Source organism: Alexandromys fortis, unplaced genomic scaffold, assembly GCF_014885135.2.
Source record: "Alexandromys fortis isolate MF-2015 unplaced genomic scaffold, M_Fortis_MF-2015_v1.1 scaffold_104, whole genome shotgun sequence".
NCBI classification, from domain to species: Eukaryota; Metazoa; Chordata; class Mammalia; order Rodentia; family Cricetidae; genus Alexandromys; species Alexandromys fortis.
Genome location: NW_026068000.1, coordinates 2,350,684 through 2,376,123, shown reverse-complemented (window position 1 = coordinate 2,376,123; position 25,440 = coordinate 2,350,684). Strand labels below are relative to the sequence as shown.

General features: G+C 40.2%; 1 protein-coding gene across 1 annotated transcript in view; it reads right to left on the bottom strand.

Moving 5' to 3' along the window:
* Chst9 (carbohydrate sulfotransferase 9) overlaps positions 1 to 23,170 on the bottom strand; it is a 260,604-nt gene extending 237,434 nt beyond the window's left edge. The window contains exon 1 of the mRNA XM_050160690.1: positions 22,974 to 23,170. The gene's annotated coding sequence lies outside the window, so the exon portion shown is untranslated. The remainder of the gene's footprint in view (positions 1 to 22,973) is intronic.
* Positions 23,171 to 25,440: the final 2,270 nt, after the last annotated feature.

Genomic DNA, 25,440 nt, shown 5'->3' with positions numbered 1-25,440 from the left:
GGGAAAAGGAGAGATTATTAGATACATGTGATGAAACTGCAGAGAAGTGGTGGTCACAAGTCTCCCAATTTACAGAGGCCACTCTCAGACGTAACACAACGGATGACAAATAAACGTATCAAGGGAGCAATACCTTGTTAATTTAGAGCACTGGGAGTAAGGAAATCTCACATCGCAGAGAATGATCAGAACGGCAGCAGTGAGATTCGTTAACAGCAGCAGTGTCGGAGTCTAGACAAAGGTGGTGGAGCACAGACACATTCAAAATTCCCAACAAAAAATGCACATCACGACATATTAAATGTTAGCACATGTTATCAAACTCTCAGTCAAGAGTATACACAAAGTAATTATTGTCAGACAAATTTTCAAAAAAAAAATGCCTCCCCATAATCTACACAACTGCCTCAAGGTGCAAAAGGGCTAAGAGCAGCAGAAGAAATAGGATGCAGAAAAGAATTGATCCAGAGGTGGGGAGTGGAGAGAGGCCAGAAATAGTTGTGGATGCTATGATGGTTAGTGTGAACTGCCAACTTGATCAAACTTGTCAGACAAGGAAGTCATAGTTTTCGGTGTTGAGTTGGGGCAAGAAGAGCTAGCCCACTATGGGCAACACTGTTCCCTGACACTCAGTCCTGGGCTGTTAAGGGTTGAGAAGAAAGCTGAGTAGTAAGCAAGTGTGTGTTCACTTCTCTCTGCTCTTGACTGCGGATGTGATGTGGCAGCTGTTTGACGTTCCTGCCTCCTTGGCTTCCCCACAGGGATGGACTGTGACCTGGAACCGTGAGCTAAAATAAACACGTTCTCCCCTAGGCTGCTTTTCGCAAGGGTGTTTTATCACAGCGAGAGAAATGAAACTAGGCCAACCCAAAATGAAAGGATGGCTATTGGCAGGCTTAGAGGATATGTCTTTCAAAATGGAAAAGACAAGAGATCAGAGAGGTTGCTGAGACTAAAACTGGCCATGTGCTATTTTTCCTGGACACCTAGATAGAATATTTAGTTAATGATAAAGAGTTCTCTTGAGTCAATGATAGAGACTTAGAATCTTAAGAAACTGTTAAAGCAAGACATTTCTAACTTCGCAGGGGGAAAGTTTAAAAAAAGAAATATATATATATATATATATATATATATATATATCACAGCTGCAAAATAAAGAACATAATAACTGGTCTCTCTACCTTAAATCCTGGCAGAGTTATCTCTAAGGATTTAGAATGAAAAAAATGAATAAGCAAAGAAAATGACACATAGATTAATCAAAATTATTTACTGATTAAAATAACAAGTGTCTAATTTGTTGGAACAAAGGCATAGTCTAGGGGTTGAGTTCAATCTTTGAGAACACACTCACCCAACACATATATGTATATATAAATGTACGTATGTATGTGTATGGATGGATGTATGGATGAATTATACATGCATGTATATATGTGTGTGTGTATGTATGTATGTATATGATGTGACCATTTCATTTTGTTAAGACATGTTCTTACTACATAACTGTGGTTTTCCTGGAACTTATGTAGATCAGGCTGGCCTCTAACCCACAGAGACCATCCTGCCTCTATTGTCTAGGGATTAAAGGTGTGAGCCCCCATGTCTGGCAATGGTGAACCCTTGTAATCCCAAATCAGAAAAGGTAAGGACAGAGGCATCTGAGGAATTCAGACATCTCTGCCTTCTTGGGAGTTCTAAACCAGTGAGAGATATTGTCTCAATAAAAAGAAGGATAGCACCTGAGGAATGACACCCAAGACTGAACTCTAGCCTACACACACATGTACACATACCTGCCCCCATACCTGCACTCATAGGAGCTGCACACATGCAAACATGCATGCTTTTCTGTACACAAATATACAATATGGGAAAGTAAAACCCTAGATTAATCATAAGTGTAAGATATCAAAATATAATAAATATTCCTCTAGATTTTTTTTTTCAAGACATGGTTTCTATATTGCTTTGAAGCCTGTCCTGGAACTAGCTCTTGTGGACCAGGCTGGCCTCGAACTCACAGAGATCCGCCTGCCTCTGCCTCCCGAGTGCTGGGATTAAAGGTGTGCACCACCACCGCCCTAGATTTTTAAAGCTATCAAAGTTATCTTTTCAGATTTAGAACATGAAGATGAAATTGGAAGTAAACAAATAGAAAATGTACCAAGATTAGCCAAATAAATGTAAATCAACTGAAAGCTGGAACGGCTGCCAAAGGTCAGACTAAACAAGTGTTAAGATTAAATGCAATATAAGGATAGAGTGTATATTTTAACACAGAGTAAAATTCGCTAGAAACATATATATGTTTGCAACTATAGCAGTTTTAAAAATATAAGAAATAAGTTACAAGAAGATATAGATGAATTCATCGTTGGATTGGCATACTTTTGAATGCAAGCCTTTCCATAGCTCAAAGAATTTCCAGTCACAATTAGAAAGAGTATAAAATTGAGTAGTAGTGTCAAAAACTTTATGCAATGAAAACAAGCATATTTTTCACACAAACACGTTCTTTTCAAATGGCAAAACTAAGTCCCACATTTCTAACATACATCTGTTTCTATAAGACTGTAAGTCAGAGGAACACTGAAGGACTGCACTTGAGGTATGGAAAGAAGGGAAAGGAGACTGTTGAGATGTGATTCCTGAAGTGGGCCAGTTCTTTGAGTGAGCAAATGCGCGGAGCACACAGAAGGTGCTGAGGGACCAGGCCCGTGTTCTCTTTGCTCTGATTCCTGAACTCACTGCCAGGCTTTTTGTTTTGGTCCCTCTTACTATACAATCCAATCTGGACAGAAGCAGTCATGTTTCTCACTATCCAGCATCTAAAACATCCTTCACAATTCTCCACACACTCTATTATCTACAGATGAAACAGTACAGAAACAAAAGGACGGTGGAACTGAGGAGCTGGAGCAAGCTGGATGCCAGAGTTACTCCCTGAAGCAGAAGTTCTCCACTGATTATCAATGAGTGGAGTGAGAAGGGATCTTAACTGTATTTACAGTAAGCACCTAAGATACCAAGCTGATACAGTAAAATCTCCTGACAAAAACAGGACACTTTAGCTTGACCATGGGTATATATGCATTCATTTCTTGTTATTATTCCTTAAATTGCCTTTATATCATTTTACTTGGGTATTAAATAAAATATTTGATGTCAAAAATAGCGACTAGAGCTCTGAGACATGAGTTTAAGGTGAAGCAAAGATCTTATGACACATGATGAAACTATTAAATGTGGAAAAGAGTGAGAAAAATAACAAGATTTTCAATTAAGCAAGGAAAGCTCAATCCATAAACAAGTGGTCATAAAACATGCCTGCTAAATTCTCTAAAATCCAGATAAAAACAACATAAGGGTAATAACTGACAGATGAATTATTGAGCCTTTAGTTGAACATGAATTATTTTTTAACAGAAACAAGAAAAGGGAATTGAGATATCTATTCTCTGGGTGCTCTCCTGGGGACTATCTGTGTGGTAGGGCAAGGGACTGGTGGGCAGTGAAAGAATTTACCTTTAGACTGTGCAACAAGGAGAAAGTTTATTAATGCAATGGAAAGGACATCTGGGTGGCTCCTTACCAGACATATGTCTGCCTTGGGACATGGAGTTCTATAAAATTCATATTGTAGTTCCAAAGGGCTGTCCATTGAGATTGGATCAATGCGAGCTTAGACAAAAGTGCATGGTGGAAAACTATATGTTTTCCTGTTGAAACTCAGCATAACTGGGGCTGTGTGGTTGAGGAAAATAACATCCATAGCAACCATTTTTATTGGCTATTAGGATGGTCTCCCTGTTGAGGGTGCTGTGAAGGGAAATAATAAAAGGAATAGCCTCTAAATCACAACATAGTTGCAGGTTTTTGAATGTCCTAACAGGAGTCAGGGGCGTAAGCTTGTGAAGGTGCTTTAAAGGAGACCAGTACTGGAGCTGCAGGCAGACAGGGCCCCATCTCCTTCGTTCACTGTCCTTGCTTTAAGAGTGAAAAGTAATCAGAAAATGGCATGTGGAGTAGAGACACAGGGGCCAGGCTGTGCGAGGGCAGAAGGGAAAGAAGGATAAGCCCAAAAAACATTGAGGAAGTAGAATGTGTGGTATGTCACCCCAGAATAAACTCCCTGACCATGGAACCTAGAAAACCAACTAAAAGAATTAAGCATGGAAAACAGCAGTGAAATGCTCCCACGTGAGCTCTGGTTCTAATTGAATGGGAAAATATGAGATTGACATAGCACAAATATAACCAAAATCTAAAGTGAAGACAGGGAGTGGGTGGACCCTATCTCTTTAATTTACTTGTTTAATATGCAATGCAGCTGATCTGCGGTGGGAGCCATGTATAGTCCCATGCCGTGTCATGGGGGTTTAGGGCTCATGGAGTGTAGATGCTCTAGAATTCATTTCACTGTGGGTGCTTGTTTTAAGCGGTGAACACACCACAAAAACAAAATCCAATTGGTAGTAATTTCCATATATAATGATAAGAGTAGTTCCAAGGTCAAGATCAAAGGTTTATATTTACTTACAATAACTGTGATTTTGAGTGTAGTGTAGCTTACTGTTGGTAAAAGATTCACAGTGCTACTTTGCAAATTCTCCTGTGGCCGCACACTTTACTATGTGTACAAGCAGCAAAGTACATTCTCCACTGCTTGTTTTATTCATCCTTTCGGAGACTTTAGGTACAATGACCTATTAGACATCATGAATGAAATATAGTCACATACTTGGTCTAGAAGTCTGCATTCTGGTTGCAGGCAATTCAAATACATTTATACCATCTAGAATTATTTCCTCAGGCATGATCATTTACATGGATTTATTATCAAAAGTTTCCATTTGTGCAAAGTCTTATTATCATATGTGTATATGCAATAATTTAGAGTACAAATAGCTTCTAGCTAATAATTACCTACACAAGTTGTTTGCAGAGCAGTTTTCTTTTAATAGCAAATTCTATATGGAAGTCTGCCTTCCTATAACTATAAATTCATACAGCTTTTAACTTATTCATGGTCTTGAAACTTTAGAAAAATGAAATAAAATATTAACAGTTTAATAAGGCCACTAAATTCAATTTCATCCAGTTCTCTTAAGTCTTAGAATTCTCTCAATAGCACTAAGGGTATCATTTATTTTACTACAGATATAAATACAAGTGGAGGGAGGAGAAAAGGGGGCAGGAGAACAAAGCTACCATTACTTTTGTTTGAAGATCAAGACTCCATAAAAACAGGTTCCACCTTATAATAATTTGTTGCTCTTTTCCCCTTATCAGAACAATAGCAACATTAGACTGATCACTGATATTTGAGATCATTAAGCCTGAAGATCAGCTATAAATTTTTAGTATGAAGATCTTACTATAGTGAAATTTAAAACAGTATGTATGTGTTATGCATATCAAGAGAACAGTTCTCACACATCTCTCAGAAACCTTTTCTCTTTGCTACTATTATAGTAATGTAGTATAGCATACTTTATGAATTATGCTATAAAATCTGGCACAAAATAGCTATCAATAGTCTTATAATTGGTTTACTATTTTGCATACTAAGATGTAAGTTGTGTACCATGACATACAGTAGATGATAAGTGTTTTCATTCATAGAGGATCACTCCATTTTTTCTGATTATATGAAGATGCCATCTGAAGGAATCCTAAAAAATACATTAGCACCAGGGATTATTCCTAGAGAGTCCAGTCCAGGACTATAGTATAAACTTCAACAGTAGGAGGAAGTGTTTACATAATTATTTTAAAATTGACATTTTCCTCAAGAAGTAAATTAATTAAAGTAATTACTTCTTTTATATATGCATATATGTACACATATGTATATATGTAATTTGAAATTAACTTACTTATGTTTATATGTATACACACATACATAAAGGAACATATATGTATTAGTTTGATGTTGAACAGGTTTTCAAGTTTTTGTCGAGTGAATGGAGAGTTGATCTTTATAATTATTATATTTTATTTATTTTGTGTGTGGCATGTATGTGTATGTATGAGGGAGCATGTGCTATAGCATGCATGTAGAAGTCAGAGGAAACCTTTTAGGAATCAGTTCAACTTCTCCATTTTCTGGCTATTGTCCTGAACTCAGGTTATCTGGCAAAGCAGCAGGCACCCCCCACTGACCTTTCTGGTTTGAGTGCTTTGATGAACTAATGTTATTGGTTTAGTATCTTTTCTGATATCTAAACATTAACACCTTTGCCAGCTTTTAACAATGTGCCATGTGAACCTCTCTGGATCTTTAGTACCATAGAGCCCTGGCCAAAGGTGAATGGTGTTCATACTGCGGTCTACTTTGTTCTACACATAAGCACCCATGTTTAGGAAGGAGATGTAAGAAGAAGAACAAGAAATCCATATTCCCATCAAAGCCTCATTCCAGTGAGTATTTCTCATGCTAAAATGTCCTCAAGTATACTGGAATATGGGAAATATTATACCTTTTGATACTGTCACCAGGCATGCTCTCCTATATTGGCTAAAGCATTGCCTAAAGCATATTATTTTAAGGGACCACTTTTTCCTGATATTCTTTTAAATTTTTTTTTTGAGACAATGTCTCACTGGCCTCCAAGTAGTAAAAGACCTTTTATCTCTTATGTTGAACGAATATATCAGATACTTTCAGGAATGTTACTAAATGACTAAACCACTTTTGTACACAATAGCTTACTGCGCTATGGAAAAACAATCTTATTTGCAAAGTTGGTTGAGACTGTGGAGTATCTCCCTTGTTTTTTTTTTTTTTTTGACAGGTGTTTAAATCATGAATGTAGCCATAATATGAAGAAGACTATGTAAATCTCACCTAGATTCAATGGTTGCTAACATTTTGCCATATTAAGTTATTTCCTTTCCCCACATTTGTTTTTCACTTTAAAGCAAGAGGAAGTGACCAAATGATTTCACCTCCAATTATGTCCAGTATTGGAATGCCTCTCAAAGATATATTCTCCTATAAAGTCCCATAATAGTTGTCACTCAAAAATTTAATAATAGATACAATACTGTTATAGGTCCTACAGCTCAAGTTCATGTCCCACAATTATCCCAACATTCTTCATTAAAACTTTTCTCATACCCAGAGTCTAATCAAGAAGGACAGCATACAGATAGTCACCAGGTCCCCTTTAGTTCTGTAGTCTCCTTCAGGCTTCTTGTTTTTGAAAAATGGCACTCACATTTTTTTAAGTACTAGGTTGTACTGACAAATTTCTATCAATTTGAGTTTGTCCGAGTATTTGTGATAGTTGGATCCTGGCTAACTCTTGTGTTTGGACAGTACTCTGAGGAAGGGAGCTTGTTTCTCCGCTGGAGAGAACGAGTTTGAGCACATGGTTAAGCTGATGCTTGTCTGAAGGAGCTTTCTCTGTGTCAAGATGTCAGTTGAGGAGCTGTCTGAGATAGTCGGGATCTTCTGTCCAGGAAACATATCCCCAGCAAAGGGATACTTGTTAATATCCTTACAGTAGCAGTTACAGGACTCGGCATTTAATGATGGGTTTGATGACTCAGTAAAGTAGAGACTGCTCACTCTGCCTTCCCCCAATCTGCACAAGCACACTGCAGGCTCATGGGATCCTGGATTTTTTTTTTTCAGTAATGTTCTCTAATTCTTTATACACATTGCTACTTCTCATGCTCAGAAGATCCTAGATTTACCTGGTGAGAGGTCATTATTGCTCTTATGTCCCTTTGATGTGCTCTCATCAGTTTTGAGCAATTTCTTTCTCAAGTGACTCCCAACACACTGAGAGTGAAGAGAGAAAGAAGACAGGAATGCGCAGTTTGGGAAGGTTATAAAGGAAATGAGCGAGGCCTCTTAGACCACAAGCGTTTGTCTATCTCTTTACTCGATGATGAAGGAGGTGTGTGTGTGCAGAAAGCCCCATAGGCTCATATATTTGAATGCGTCAGTGAGTTGCACTACCTGAGAGGGATTAGGAGTGTGGCTTTGTGGGAGTAGGTGTGGTCTTGTCGGGGGAAGTATGTCACTGGGGGTAGGCTTTGGGGTTTCCAAAGACCAAGCCAGTCCCAGTGTCTCTCTCTTCCTGCTGCCTTCAGAGCTGGAGGTAGAAGTCTCAGCTACCATGTCTGCCTGAGGACCACCATGCTCCCTACCGTGAGTGTTACTAGAACTCTGAAACTGTAAGCCAGCCCCAGTTAAATGCTTTCCTTTAGAAGAGTTGCTGTGGTCATGATGTCTCTTCACAGCAACAGAACACTGGCTGGCTCAGGCATATAGCATATGTGCAAGAATGGCCACTTCTTATTATATAAATAAATAAATAAATAAATAAATAAATAAATAAATAAATGTTAAGTCAGCATTTATTCTGTAAATATTTACTTCACCCAATTCTGAGGCAAGCACTCTACTGTATTAGTTTTCTAGGAATACAACAACCATCAAATTAGATGAGTCCATACCTTAGTGACCAATAAGTCACTCTAATGAAGGGATACTGGAGGATATGGATACATTACTATTGCATATTTATGCATACAAATATATGTATTTGTGTGTTGCATATAAATGTACCTGATGAGGGATTTGAGACTCACTTGAGGGACTGATATGTGAGTTGCTATATTGAAAACATCAACTAATAATGAATCAGGCGCTTAGATTGTATGGGCATGATAAAGAGCCTGGTGAGTTGGAACAAGTGGAAGCCAGTCGGACAGCTGGGGCTGAGGGAACAGGGTGACTGGGGAAGAGATGGAACTTCAGGAGAGATGGGACTTGCTGGGCTTTAAGAAATCGGGTGCACAGTTTTGGTCCTTGCCATGGATAAAATAATGGTGATCTATGCAAGAGATGTGTGCAATCAAAGGAGTGATGACTAACTTTGCAATGGGGAGAGGTTTATCTTCCTGTGTTAGAGGTGGGGCAATGCTAATCCATTTCTGAAACCTTGCCTAAGGTACTGAAGCCTATGAGACTGACAAGAGTTACAACTTATACTTCAGTGGTGACAGAGGCATGCTAGTAGTGACTTAGGGAGCAATTCTCAAGACACAATGAACTTGATGGTGACTGGGGGGAACTGTCAAGGCTGGAACCCTGACTTGGAATTTTGGAGGTTTATGCAGAGGACAGGAGGGAAGATGTTCCATGTTTGATGTGGGAAACTTATAGTGGTGTTCTGAGCCTTGCCTTTGGTTTCCAGAGTATTATATATTAAATATACACTGATAATTCAAGAAATTCTTATTGAACAGTACTTAATATCTATGTGTGGGGAACCTCAAAAAGAGCCCAATTTCTGCATTTCTAAATTGATGATCTTTGATCCTCAGGAGCTAATTGATGTCCAAGCTCATTTCTTCGTTGAATGTTGCTGTAATTTTCCAATAATCAATGTCAAAAATTAACTCTGCCAGACTTTCATCAAGTGATATATTTGTAGGCTCAAGTTATACAGTATAATGTAAGTACAGATGGCTACTTAACTATTTAATAATTGTGCATCTTGAGCTCCAGATTCACGGAGCAGGGGAAACCCCAGCAGTTTGTTCAACTGACTCCAGCCTTGCAGAGCTGGTCTCAGAACAACAATCCCCGACAAGTAAAGCTTCTAGCTGGAAAGAAAGTGCATACGGCATAAGGAACAACATAATAGGATATAGGTGGTGCGCTTTCAGTCCAAAAACAGCACGAACAGGTAGGTTTTATTATTTTTTATTTTATTTTAGGAGTGTTTTGCCTACATGTGTTTCTGCATTCCAGATTTGTGTCTGGCGCCATATGGGTACTAGAAATCAAACCCAGGTCCTCTAAATAAGCTTTTAATTTCTGAGCCATCTTCCTAGACCCTACCTTTTAATTTTAGTACTCAATAAGTTCATCTTTGCAGAAATAAATAAATTGCCTACATTTTGAGTTCCTATTTAAAGAATTCTGTAGGGTAACCCAAACCTAAATTTATTTAGAAATGTTTCTAAAATTCACTCTCTTTATTTCTATTTTGAACTTAACTTTTAAGGTATGAAGATCATTTTTTCTAAGAATTCATAGATGATGTTTACTTAAAATAAGCTGACACCACTTTAATTCCTCGTGGAGTCAAAATGAAGAAAGAAAAATGACAGAAATGAGTCCTGGGCTAAGTGGACTTACGGAATTCCTGTAAAACTATTGGAAAAGTAAATATCACATTCTTGGATGAACAGTGTTGTTTCATTTCACTAACATCAGCAGAAGATTCTGAGATGTCCTCACCATGCAGGCAGGCCTTTTCCTTTTCTTAATTTATGTTTTGCAGAATTCAGCTAAGAGTGACACCACATGTCCACAGTAAACAGAGCTCATGTGGATGGAGTGGCAGGTTGCCTTGGGTCTGCTCATTCTTGTTTGGTTGGAAGTGTCACCCCAGTTGCTGGCATTCATCTACCCAAAAAGTCTGGAATGGTTGGGTTAAGACCACACTCCAAAGGAAATTAAAGTCTTCCTTGAATTTAATGAAAATAAAGAGACAACATACTCAAACCTATGGGACACGATGAAAGCAGTGCTAAGAGGAAAGTTCATAGCACTAAGTGCCCACTTAAAGAAAACGGAGAAAGCATACATTGGGGACTTAACAGCACACCTGAAAGCTTTAGAAAAAAAAGAAGCAGATGTGCCCAGAAGGAGTAGAAGACTGGAAATAATCAAACTGAGGGCAGAAATCAACAAAATAGAAACACAGAAAACAGTCCAAAGAATCAATGAAACAAAAAGTTGGTTCTTGGAGAAAATCAACAAGATAGACAAACCCCTATCCAAACTAATTAAACAACAGAGGGAGAACACGCAAATAAATAAGATCAGAAATGAAAAGGGGGACATAACCACAGACACAGAGGAAATTCAGAGAATCATTAGATCTTACTACAGGAGCCTGTATGCCACAAAACTGGAAAATACAAAAGAAATGGACATCTTTTTAGATAAGTACCATATACCAAAGCTAAACCAAGACCAGGTGAAAGATCTAAATAGACCTGTTAGTCGCGAAGAACTTGAAGCAGTTATCAAAAATCTGCCCTCTAAAAAAAGCCCAGGACCAGATGGTTTCAATGCAGAATTCTACCAGAACTTCCAAGAAGAGCTAATACCTATTCTCCTTAATGTATTTCACAGTATAGAAACAGAAAAGTCATTGCCAAATTCCTTTTATGAAGCTACAGTTACCCTGATACCAAAACCACACAAAGACCCAACCAAGAAAGAGAACTACAGGCCTATCTCACTCATGAATATCGACGCAAAAATTCTTAATAAAATACTGGCAAACCGAATTCAAGAACACATTAGAAAAATTATCCATTATGATCAAGTAGGCTTCATCCCAGAGATGCAGGGCTGGTTCAACATACGCAAATCTATCAATGTAATCCACCATATAAATAAAATGAAAGAAAAAAACCATATGATCATTTCATTAGATGCTGAAAAAGCATTCGACAAAATCCAACACCCCTTTATGATAAAGGTATTGGAGAGACTAGGGATACAAGGGTCATACCTAAATATAATAAAAGCTATTTACAGCAAACCGACAGCTAACATTAAATTAAACGGAGAAAAACTCAAAGCCATCCCACTAAAATCAGGAACAAGACAAGGATGTCCACTCTCTCCATACCTCTTCAATATAGTGCTTGAAGTTCTAGCAATAGCAATAAGACAACATAAGGGGATCAAAGGGATTCGTATTGGAAAGGAAGAAGTTAAGCTTTCGTTATTTGCAGATGATATGATAGTATACATAAGCGACCCCAAAAACTCTACCAAAGAACTCCTACAGCTGATAAACACCTTCAGTAATGTGGCAGGATACAAGATCAACTCGAAAAAATCAGTTGCCTTCCTATACAGTAAGGATAAGGAAACAGAGAGGGAAATCAGAGAAGCATCACCTTTCATGATAGCCACAAAGAGCATAAAATATCTTGGGGTAACCCTGACCAAGGAAGTGAAAGATCTATATGACAAGAACTTTAAGACTTTGAAGAACGAAATAGAAGAAGACACCAGAAAATGGAAGGATCTCCCTTGCTCTTGGATTGGGAGGATCAACATAGTAAAAATGGCAATTCTTCCAAAAGCAATATATAGATTCAATGCAATCCCCATCAAAATCCCATCAAAATTCTTCACAGATCTGGAGAAGACAATAATCAACTTTATATGGAAAAATAAAAAACCCAGGATAGCCAAAACAATCTTATACAATAAAGGAACGTCTGGAGGCATTACCATCCCTGACTTCAAACTCTATTACAGAGCTACAGTATTAAAAACAGCTTGGTATTGGCATAAAAACAGAGAAGTCGACCAATGGAACCGTATAGAAGACCCTGACTTTAATCCACAAACCTATGAGCAACTGATTTTCGATAAAGGAGCTAAAACTATACAATGGAAAAAAGAGAGCATCTTCAACAAATTGTGCTGGCAAAACTGGATTTCAATCTGTACAAAAATGAAAATAGATCCATGTCTGTCACCATGCACAAAACTCAAGTCCAAGTGGATTAAAGACCTCAATATCAGTCTGAACACACTGAACCTGATAGGAGAGAAAGTGGGAACTACACTACAACAAGTGGGCACAGGAGACCGCTTCCTACGTATAACATCAGCAGCACAGACAGTAAGGGCCTCATTGAATAAATGGGACCTCATGAGACTGAGAAGCTTCTGTAAAGCAAAGGACACTGTCGCTAAGACAGAAAGGCAACCCACTGACTGGGAGAAGATCTTCACCAACCCCGCAACTGACAAAGGTCTGATCTCCAAAATATATAAAGAACTTAAGAAACTAGACTGTAAAAGGCTAATCAACCCAATTATAAAATGGGGCACTGAGCTGAACAGAGATCTCTCAACAGAAGAAGTTCAAATGGCCAAAAGACACCTAAGGTCATGCTCAACTTCCTTAGCGATCAGGGAAATGCAAATCAAGACAACTTTAAGATACCATCTTACACCTGTCAGAATGGCTAAAATCAAAAACACCAATGATAGCCTATGCTGGAGAGGTTGTGGAGAAAGGGGTACACTTATCCATTGCTGGTGGGAATGCAAACTTGTACAACCACTCTGGAAAGCAGTGTGGCGGTTTCTCAGAAAATTTGGGATCAACCTACCCATGGACCCAGCAATACCACTCTTGGGAATATACCCAAGAGAGGCCTTATCATGCAACAAAAATATATGCTCTACTATGTTCATAGCAGCATTGTTTGTAATAGCCAGAACCTGGAAACAACCTAGATGCCCCTCAATTGAAGAATGGATGAAGAAAGTATGGAATATATACATATTAGAGTACTACTCAGCAGTAAAAAACAAGGACTTCTTGAAGTTTGCAGGCAAATGGATGGAAATAGAAAACACTATCCTGAGTGAGGTAAGCCAGACCCAAAAAGAGGAACATGGGATGTTCTCACTCATATTTGGTTTCTAGCCATAAATAAAGGACATTGAGCCTACAATTCGGGTTCTTAGAGAAGCTAAAGAAGAAGGAGAACCCAAAGAAAAACATATAGGCATCCTCCTGAATATTAACCTTCATCAGGCGATGAAAGGAGACAGAGACAGAGACCCACATTGGAGCACCGGACTGAAATCTCAAGGTCCAAATCAGGAGCAGAAGGAGAGCGAACATGAGCAAGGAACTCAGGACCGCGAGGGGTGCACCCACACACTGAGACAATGGAGATGCTCTATCGGGAACTCACCAAGGCCAGCTGACCTGGGTCTGAAAAAGCCTGGGTTAAAACCGGTCTCACTGAACATAGCGGACAATGAGGACTACTGAGACATCAAGAACAATGGCAATGGGTTTTTGATCCTACTGCATGTAGTGGCTTTGTGGGAGCCTAGGATGTTTGGATGCTCACCTTACGAGACCTCGACGGAGGAGGGTTTTCCTTGGACTTCCCACGGGACGGAGATCCCTGATTGCTCTTTGGGCTGACGAGGGAGGGGGAATGGATTGGGGGAGGGGGAGGGAAAGGGGAGGCGGAGGTGGGGAAGAGACAGAAATATTTAAGAAAGAAAGAAAGAAAGAAAGAAAGAAAGAAAGAAAGAAAGAAAGAAAGAAAGAAAGAAAGAAAGAAAAAGACCACAGTCCAGCCCTTGGCATCCATATATTCAAAGAGTCTGGAATGTTCAGGTGGAAGTTCCATCCTAAGGTCCCTCTCCTGGGATTGTGTCAGTCCATATTTTTCCCCCAGAGATGCTCACAACCACTCCCACAGGGTATTTAAACAGTATTCCAGAGAACAAACATATGGTTTTCTGGGTATTCCTTCCCTGTCTCCTCTCTGGGGGAGGGGCTAGAGATCCACCTGGGTGCATTGGTATCCATTAAATCGGGGCTTTTTCTAATTTTGTTTTATTTGGTCTGATTTGGATTATCGTATCAGTGCAGAGGTTTATCAGGGTGCAAAAACATTTTCAATTTTGACAAAGATTGTTCTTTTTTTTTTTTTTTTTGAGACAGAGTTTCTCTGTGGCTTAGGAGCCTGTCCTGGAACTAGCTCTGTAGACCAGGCTGGTCTCAAACTCACAGAGATCCACCTGCTTCTGCCTCCCGAGTGCTGGGATTAAAGGCATGCGCCACCATCGCCCGACCGAGATTGTTCTCTTGAATCATAAAATTAAGAGGAGAGAAGAGGAGAGGAGAGGAGAGGAGAGGAGAGGAAGTACTGACTTTCATAATCTTTGCCTTTATTCTTTCCATGAATAAAGGAACAAAACAAGAAATAGAAGATACTCCGATAAATTTCACTGCCTCTATAGTTCTTCATGGAATAATAGAAGGGCCTCTTCCACTTAGCTCCCCGCAATCCCACAACGCAAGCTCACCTTTCTTCAACTCCCCGCACTGCTGCACCCACATTAGAAACTGTAACAAAATTAGAGCAATGTCAGGGCTCAGAGGTTGAATTTGGGCCATTCAATTGACCATGAATCAGGCTTCCAGTACCAATGAACTAAACACAGCAAAACAGTCACAGGGCAAACTGTCCTTTACCATCCTTGCAGCTCTTTTACAGGAAAAGATGTGGGACCATGGCATTCAGTACAGAGAATCTAGGGCTCTGTCAGAGTAACTGGTTACCCACAGACACAAAAAGACACACCATCAAAGTGCCTCTGCCTTAAAGAGTGTGATACACATGTTCTAAAAGACACATCATATTGGGAAATATCTATGGAAACAAATATCTCATAGTGTGGTCATTTAATTAAAGTTGCTTGCTTACCTCTAATACTGAAATTCCATATTAAGTTCTCATTCTCACAAGTAGGCACATATGTCCATAGAGAAAATGTATTCTTTGCTTCTATCTGTGATCTTACAAAACTCTGTATTACATGTATATCTGCACACACACACACACACAAACACTTCAAAACTATCTCACCTCGTTGTAAATACTACATTTTTGCCACGATACGATAAGTTGGTATGCTTTCAGGTTGTAAACATTGCAAAGATTAAATATCTAAGGCAGACAATGAAATTCTATGATCTCTCAACTCCTATATTCTAGCAAGGACAAATTTATTCTAAGCAGTATAACTAAAGTCTAATTCAATAGTTTACTTCAGTTGGCAGTAGATTTTGGCCTCTGCTATAAGCATTCTTCAAAGCATTATATATTATGTGTGACTTCTATTATTGGACTAGTGCAATTTCTTGTTTGCATAAGCATATTTCAAGAACATTAAAAAATTCAACTTTAATAACATTTCTTTTCCTGTTTCTACTGTCTAAAATTATATCTACATATATACAAATATAATATAAACACACATACACAAAATACATGTGTATAAATTTATATACATATAGTTCATATTAAATATATATTTAATATATATGGAAACCTTAAATGCTTTGTAGAGACATGCATTTAAGCAAAGCTAATGATTAAGAGAATTAATATTTTAATCCACTTATACACTAGTCACCACTCAAAGTTAAATATATATAAATAGATTCCTAAGAGAAGTAAGTGCCAGAGACCTTTTACAAATGTGACAAACAACAGAAGTAAAGCAGAACACACGCCTGTGTCAGAGGACAATGGAGTCCATGGCTCTGGGACACTGAGGACAGGACACCAGTAGGTTGGTCAAAGGAAATGTGAACAGACAGGGGCATCACGGGAAATACCTCAGCCTACAGGAAGCCCCTGTTTGTTAGCTCTACGGCAGGGCCAGTATCACCTCTTGGGGTAATCTTAGGAAGGAGTTACAGTGCAAGTCAGTCAGGCAGTGGCTTCTGCCTTTCAGTAGGAGGTCATGGGGGCCCACAGAATAAAATGCCACAAATATTTCATACAATTTCACTGTTTCTCCAAACTGGACTTCTAAGTATCAAATTATAGAATGGTGGCCATCATACTTACAAATTTGTTAAGAGTTTCAACCAAAGCCTAGTAACTTCCAGTAGGGTTGCAGGGGTTCGTAGCCATTCTGGTGCTCTGTCTCCTCACTCTGGAGCACACACAGTACAATGTAATAGAAATAAAATGGAATAACAGAACGAAAGCTGTTACTAAACCGTTTCCACTGCAGCGAAGTCTCATTTGTCACCAGCGCCATGGAGGTAGTGGTGGAGCCCTTGAAGTCGAGTAACACAGTAAAATGCTCTATGGAGCAGTCAGAATTTTGGAGACAATGGGTTAAGAGAGCTCACTTTCTTCTTTGCAAAACACCTCCAGAATTTTTCTGCCCCAACTGTCTGTATTTGACTTGGCAAATGTTCCCTATGTAATAATAAAAACTATTTCCTTCTTCCTGCTCCATACAGGTAACTGTGATGTGGTTAATCTACCTTTATTTCAGTCTACCCTCATTGTCTCATCTTCCTGGTTTTCCTACACTCCATTTCTTCTAATATTGTTATTTGTCTTAAATTCAAATTTGTTATGTGTGCATCTACAACAGTGTACATGCATGCACATGGTTCTGGCTCCACTCTGTGTCTGAGCAAACTCATCCCTAAGCCACAAGGAGAAGTGCAAATCACAGACCACTGTTGTCTTTGATTTCTTTTCACTTTCACTATTGATACTTTCACTAACTGTATTAGTACAAATTACATTTCAGAATACTAATAAAGTAACAAAATATTTGTGTTTATAAGAAGGTTGAGACTAAGGACTGAGGACCAACTCCAGTGCAGTTGATTGCTTATGGTTTGACATGAGACAGCCAAGCAGACCTCTGCATTCATCCACAGCTCTGCACCATTTTACTTTGTAACTACTGCAGCCCAGTGATCCTGTCCCACCTGTCCATAACTCTGTGGTTTGCTATACAGTGCCTGAGTGGAGTGAATCAGGGTAGCTGTCTAGTTTCTCCTCAGCTACTCACTACCAGTGTGGCCTTCATCCACTCACCACAATCCCTCTGGGCCACCATCATCATTTCCTTAACTATTAAATTAGAATAAATTATTTCCGAGGTCTTTTCAGCTCTGTGAAAAATGTATAATTTGCATTCTAACACTTCAGCATTGACCAGGAGAAATTGATTCCCATAATAAATTTATTATAAAACATATCCTATAGGTTTCAATTTTTATATTTCCAACCACAATATTTCCTTTAAAATACTCATTCTAGTCTAGTTTTTTTTTTAAAATAATGCCATGCCTTATAAAACTCAAAATGTATCCCTCACATTTAACAGAAAGTACATTTATTCTGAGGACATAGCCTCCATTCTGAAGGCTACATCCTTGTCTATTGCCATTCTCTCCACGTCTATAAAAGCCACAATTTGGCTGTGAATTCTTGCAATAAAAATGATCATATCTGCTTTTCCAATCATATAGCTTTGGCATTTCCAACCTTTGACACAGCAGTTTCCTGATACTTTTGAGTCCACAGGGTCAGTGACTCTACAGTCTACATACAACTAAACACTGACTATAAACAAAGCATTTAGCTGCAACTGCTGTGTGTGAATCAGCTTCTTGTTCAAGAAACTATTTCATCCACAACCAATTTTGCCCTAGAGCTTTTGAAAAACACAATAGAAATCTGTTAAATTGGCAGCCTTGCTGAACTTCAACTATTTTATCTAACTGGGTCCACATAACAGTGGATACTTGAAAGCAGCCCGTTGACGAAATGTAGTTTTGATTTGGAACATAGGTACAGAGATCAAACGTGCAAAATCCCTTATTCAGATGGTTTCTTGCTGCTGTTGCTTTTGCAAATTCATCCACGAGGCTTGGGGATGTCACTCAACACCAGACACAGGTGTGGGCTTTTGGAAACACTAGAAAATTCCACTTTATAAGGCCTATAAATTAATCTGTTTCTATTTAGCTTCCATAAACACACAAACCTATTACTTAGATGTTAAATGAGAATAAAGTTTTCAAATTGTGACTAAACCACTCTTACCTGGGGGCGAGAGAGATGGCTAAGTGGCTAAGGTGCAGGGTTCAAGCATTGAGTGCTGGGAGTAAAAAACTGGGAGTGGAAGTTCCTGCCTACAATCCCAGCTTTGGGAAGTGAGACAGGAAGGTGAGTCCCTGGAGACCACTGACCAGGTAACAGAGCCAGTCAGTGAGCTTCAGATTCAATTAACTCAGAAAGTAAGGTAAAGAGCAATAGTGGCCAGCTTTGGCCTCTTATGCACACACAAACATAACACACACACACACACCCACACACCAAACACACATCAAATACACACCAACAACCACAAAAATAACCTCTCGTTTTTCCAGGAATATATCCAATACTTAATGTGTCCATTAAATGACATACAATACAATCTTGATTATCTTGTGAATTATACATAATTCACTGGAAAGTTATTGTTCCAGATTTGCTTATTTCTGTCATCCAGCTTGTTTCTGGGCAAGGTGCCCACCTACCCCACCTCCTTAGAAACCGGTTTTGGTGTTTGAGGCATGTAAGCTCATTTTAAAAATTAACCTAAACAAAAACAAAATTAGAAAGGCAACTTGCCCACAATAACAATTGAAATCTTTTTCAAGCTAAACACGTAACATATTCTAAAGACAAACACTAATGACCTTTTAAGTAACCATGATTTTAGATTATCTTTTCCTGTATTCCCCTCATTACAATGAATAATTCAGAGTACCTACTATCCATGGTAAAACAGTTTTCCTCAATAATTCATTTTTAGTACACCAAAAAAGAAGAGGTAACACATTCTTGTGTTAGAAACAAAGATTTAAATTAGACCATATTTTAAGGGCAACTTTATGTTCAGAATTATCTATAGTTTGGGTTTATTCTCTTCAGTGCAGTGTTCCTTCTAAACTAAAACCCTCAGATCTTCCAAATAAGCATAGTCCATAGTGCTATGGCAACAAGAAGCCCTGTCCCAGGTTTTCATTACTGCTTGGCTATCAAATATTTGCAATCTGACAAAATCACTATTACCTTTTTCCTAAAAGCCATGAAAATCAGTTTGGAGTACTGCACCCAAATGTGACATAAAGCATTATACCTAACATTCTGTCTATCCTGAGGACTTAATTTTGGGTGATAAATAGTCCCAAAGGTTTGGAGGGATAGGGCAACTACTGAAGTATCTGAAGTATATGAACATGTATACACACACACACACACACACACACACCATACAGCTTTGATTTGGCAATTTTTATTTTCTAATGACTTATAAATAAACATGGGGATGATGAGATGACTTACAGTAAAATTTCATTCTGTGCAAAAAGTAGTCCACAGTGGTGCAACCCTGTAATCTCAGAGCCAGAGGGTGTAAACAGACAAACATGGGGCTCACTGGCAGATCAGCCCAGTCTAACAGAGAGTTCCGAATCAATGAGAGACTTCATCTCAAAAGACACAGTAGATGAAAACTCAGGAGGAAGAAGCTCCAAGATTGTTTCCTAGCCTACACATGGGTAGGTGCTCATGCACAAACACTCGCACAAGGAGGACGTACATGTATACAAAACTCTTTCTATTATCTGTGTTAGAGAAAAATTGCTCCAAATGGGCAATTGAAATGGGGGGGGGGGATTAAAAACCTCAAACCTCTCTCAAATGAAAACACATACAAAACAGAAATTGTTGGTTCATTTGTCAATTTCAGGCTTGCTGACTTACAACAAATACAAAAATGTCAACTACTATATCCATAAACCATCTTTGGTAAACTAACCTATATTATTCATGCATGATAATATTTGTGGGAGAAGTGCTATGCATAATTTAAGTCTAACTAAAGTGTGTGTGTGTGTGTCTATGTGTCTGTGTGTGTTGGGGGAACTGTTTGGGAAGGATCAGGATGTGTAGACTTTTTGGAGAAGGTGTGTCGCTCAGGGTGGGCTTTGAGGTTTCAAAAGAATGGAGCCATTCCCAGTAAGCACTCTGCTTCCTGATTCTGGATTGAGGTGTGAGCTCTCAGTTGTTCTTACTGCCAGCCCCTTTGCTCCACCATCATGGACTTTAACCCTCTTAAACCATAAGCTAACATAGCCTTGCTTTTATAATTTGCTTTGGTCATCGTGTTTTATCACATCAGTAGAAAAGTATGCGTTGTGTTGTGAATGCACAAGGGGAAGGTCAGGAGATGGCTCGACCGAGTCTGTTGTCTCCTGTATGTCGGTCCTGGTATATGACCTCAGGTCATCAAGCTTGGCAGCAAGCTCCTTAACCTCAGTGAGCCATTCCTCTTTCCTTATGCATATTTAGTTAAATGCCTAGAATATTACATTAGTTTTCTGTTTTGTAATTTTTTTCTCCAGGAAAATGGCTCACCCAGGAGGCAACCACAATCACTCTTAGAGATCAAGACATGTTTCACGTAAGTCTTCAGAGCACCAAATGATGCCCATTGTAACTATGAAGCAAATAATACCACCAGAAGGCTCTTGTAGCTACGTTAATGTCCAGGTTCTCTCTAGTAGCAAAAGATGGGAGTACAAAGAGTTAGATTCTCCTGGAATCTATGCTACCCTTCCCAGATAACTCAAGACTTTTGATTTCTTCCTTGGTTGAAACCAAAGGTTTATGGGAGAAAAGTAGCAGCCTGACAGCTTGGGTCAAACTTGACACCAGTGTCAGTTTTGCAGGGATGCTCAGGCAGAGGTGTGCTATGAGTAAGCATGCCTGAATACTCGTGAGAACAAAATATTGCACTGTAAGAGAGTGGAAGAGAGCAGATGGTTGGGGATGATTTAAACCACTCGTTTTGGACTGTCACCAAGCCCCTCTATCACACAATATGATGTTCAGTTAGTAAATACCAAATCCATATGCAAGGTACTCATTTCTGAAGGAGGCTACCACCCCATGAAGATGATAAAAAGCAAAGGAAATAAGAAAAAAAAATCTTCTCATTTTTCTAGGTGTTTGATAGGTGTCATTTCTTATTGATTGTATTCAGTCAAAATGTTTCCCATTTGATAGTTTAATTTTTCCTCAATTACTAAGCAAGTCCAAGTGTTCAGGTATTGTGTTTGAAAATAACAATTTTCAAGCTTTGGATAGAATTAGGAATTTGTCCTGTCTTAAATCGATTCATCTTGACTGGAGCACCTTATCTAATAAGCAACAGTAAAATCTGATAGTTGGGTACTTTTGACCATAGAAAACAATGATATTCTTCTTATCCTCGATTTGGAAGACAGGCATATGGTGTTATGATTACGCTGGGGAAGCGGCAGGTGGCAGGGCCATTGAATCAGGAAGACAGATAAATATTAAATATGGTCACACTGTGTTTTGTGTGAGTCTACAAGTCCATGTTCTTTAAGCCAGCAGGAAGAGGACCAGTAAAGATAAAATTGCATAGATCTAGAACAATGTAGTGTTAAGGGCTAAAGAAGAAAAATAGACACTGATTAATCAATCACTCTGCCTTAATTACTAGATAGGAAAAGCAGAGAAACAAACAGAAACCAAAGAACAAAACCCCATCAAAGGGGGAGTTTCCTACTAAACACCCACAATATTTTTGTTTGCACCCCTTAATCCTTTGGGGTGGAGGTGGGGTTGCTTACAGAAACATACTCTATTCCTTTTCCCTCCGTTCCTTCCCAAACCTTCGGACTGCTTCAAGCACAATTTGCCCATGGGCAGCTTGGGGCCACGTGACTACGATCTGAGGAAGAGGGGCAGCATCTGTAGACTCCACACTTGGGAACTTAGTTGGAAATAATCCCTGACAGGCATCAGACATAGCTACTTTTTAGCCCTTCTGGAGAAACATGCTGGCGGGCAGGATATTCAAACCTGGCAGAAGAGCGGTGGGGAATGGTGCAAAGGAAGTCCCCCCCCCCCCCACCACACACACAGCAGTGTAGAAAACACTGCACCCTTCCCCCCTCACCTGCTTCACACCTGAGGCTTACTTGGTGCTCTCCAACCCTCTGCTCAGTCACCCTCCAGCCCGGGCTAGGAACTTCCTTCCCACCTGGCTGGCAGTCTCTGCCGAGTTGCTGGAGTTTGGGGCCAGGGCAAAGGAGGCACCAGGGCAGGGACGCTCAACTTCCAACCAAACAAGCCAGAGGACTGGACAGACCGGTGCTAGGAAACTCTACACTCTTCCCTCGGGTGTCCAGTCCCCACGAGGGTGTGTCTCCAGAACCCTGGAGTTCATGGTACCTCTCCGGAGGCGCTGGGGCTGGGGTGGTGAGCAGGATCCATTCCAGGTAGCTACTAAGTTACCCCAGAGTGCATGAAGCAGTCTTCTTTCTCTCCCTTTGCACGTCCAACAAAGTGGATCGAAGTGGTCTCTGCAGTGCCTCAAGATACCACCTTCTGCCCCTGGGGTGATGAAGCCACAAAGGTGCCATGCACGTCTCGCCCACCCAATGCTGCACCCACCGCAGTGCCCAGAGGCGCACGGAGCCCGGGTACCTCGCATCCACTACCCCCAGTGCGGTTACCTCGGCATCTGTCCCTGGCGCCTTGCAGGTTCCGCTCCCGCGAGAGCGGGCTGAGGAAGAAACTTGCCGGCGCTCACGGGCAAACTCTCCGGGACGTCTCCGCGCGGCCGGCCGCTCGGTGTGGTGCGGGAACGGAGCACCAGGGGAGCAGGGCAGCGTGGGCACCACAGATCGCTGAGCCGGGAGGGCTGGGGCTGCGGCGCAACCTACGAGCCCGCCTGCTCCCGCCGCAGCCAGCCGCGCCCCCGCCCCCCTCCGCCCCGCAGCTCCGCCTCCCGCCTTTTATCTCCCTCCCTTTAGCCTCGCGGGCTCCAGCTCAGCCTGAGCCCCTCGGTCCGCCTGCCCCAGGTGCGTCCCGTGACTTAAGTGACTTCAGGCTCCCTGGCGACAGGAGTCCTTGCCTGTCCTTTCCAAAGGCACCTTTGCTCTTCTCGTGGTTCCTTCTGTTTCTAGAGTCTGTCCTGAAGGACAAGTCAATAGGTTATCTCAAAACAAAGCTTGCAAAGTCTTCAGAATTTCGCTAGCTTGAGCGGAGGTGTGTTTCCTTGCTCCTATGTTCAGGAGCAGGGCAGCTGAGTGCTCTTAAGTATAGGATGTGCTTTGAGGGACTTCAGCAAGATGTTTGTGTGAAGTTGTTACTGGAAATATCTGAGTAACTCTCAGGACATGCCTGTCAGAAAAAGCTGGAGCGGGCAACTTGTCAAGCGCTTTGGAAGAAACAAGACTCAGGAAGGTATTCTTTACTTTATCAGAGTAAGTATATTGAGGTTTAAAAATTAGCTCCAAATATCATGTTAGCAATTATTTTAAAAAAACTAGGGCAAAATAAAATCAAGTGACTCCACAATTGTTTCGTTTGCCTTCAAACAGTTTCTATAGATTAACAAAAAAATTAAGTAAAAATAAAAATACAGTAAGAATAAAAACCTTTCTTTACAAGCACTTAACAGTGAGACTGCGGCTTTGAGTGCTGTTTGCACTGCTATCCTCTGCTCTGCCTGGAGATTGTTCCTAATGGTGATGAACGTTGGGGCTGTTACAACACTGGCCTTAGGAGTACCATTTTTATTTTAATTCCTAGTTTACTTTTCTCTCTCAATACTCTTACTTTTACTCATTTAAAAAAATGCAGCAGAACATATGCTGTGAAATTTGCTGTTTATGAGCTCTCAGTGTGTTGCTCAGTGGGGTTACAGAGAGTTACATTGTAAAACAGATCTCTAAACTTTTCCATGTTCTGAAACAGAACCTCTCCCTTCATCAGACAATGACCTTTGCCCACTTTCACTTCCTCCCTGTCCCTATTAGGTACCCTTGTACTTTCCGTTTTTGCTAATTTGGTTGCTTTAGATTCTGGTTGGATCAGTATCCCTAATACATAAAGAGCTCCTGCCACTCAACAACAAAAAGTCCAGTAACCAGATGACAAATTGGGCAAATGTGGTCGAATAGACATCTGAGCCGTGCTTTGTGCCTTTGCTTCTTGCCGGCCCTCAGGGAAGCCCTTCCCCAGCAGTCACTTCAGAGCCTGGTTAGTGATCTCAGGTCTCTTCTTCACTGGTATTTCTTGTGGACAATCAGTGATTGCTCTTGAATAAATTGACTGGAACCTGTGTGCCCCCCTGTGTTTATGAACCCTTGTAGTTGTCACCATGCAGGGCAACTTCTGGCTAAAACTAGCTGCGGGAGACTAAGCATTTGAACTCTGACATGTTCTGGTTTTCATATTCTACCTCATTCACGGGCCTGCCACACAGAACACAGAAGACTTAGAACAACTATGAACCCTCTTCCCTTTGTGGAGCTGTGTTCAGAAACCCGAGAATTGTTTCCAATGGATGAACTGAGTTGAAAGCTAAGTTATGTTAATATCCAACGTTAGCTCAATCAAATGCACGCCTCAGTGTCTTGATGCTACGGCTTCTGCATTTATTTAGAGTTGCTGTGAATGGAATAGACCACCTTTAATTTTACAGCCAAATTAATTTAATTTTTACATCAGGCGTTATTTCTAAGCCACGGTTCCAAGCACATCTCTTGGTTTTCCAGGCTATTAATTGTGCGTAGTTACTTACATTTCTTCACATGTTACAGGTTTAACTTGATTGCTTCTGGTAACCTCGAAGCATATGAATCACCCCTCCTTTAATGTGAAGGTGACATTTGTGATCCTAAGAGGTCTCTGCACCGCATCTCCAGGCAAGAGTGCTTCCACAGACCTGTAGTAACTGGTATGTGGAAAATGGACACAAGGCAGATTCATGAGAGGTCTCTGCACCGCATCTCTGGGGTAAGAATACTTCCACAGACGTGGTCTGGCCACTGGTGTGTGCGGAATGGACACAATGCAGACACATAAGAAATCTGGTCATACCAAAAGTGAAGATGCAGTTATGCGTAAGGGCGGAGGTCCACATCTGCAATCCCAGCATAGAAAGCCAGTCCTGCAAGCAAGCACTGGGGAAGT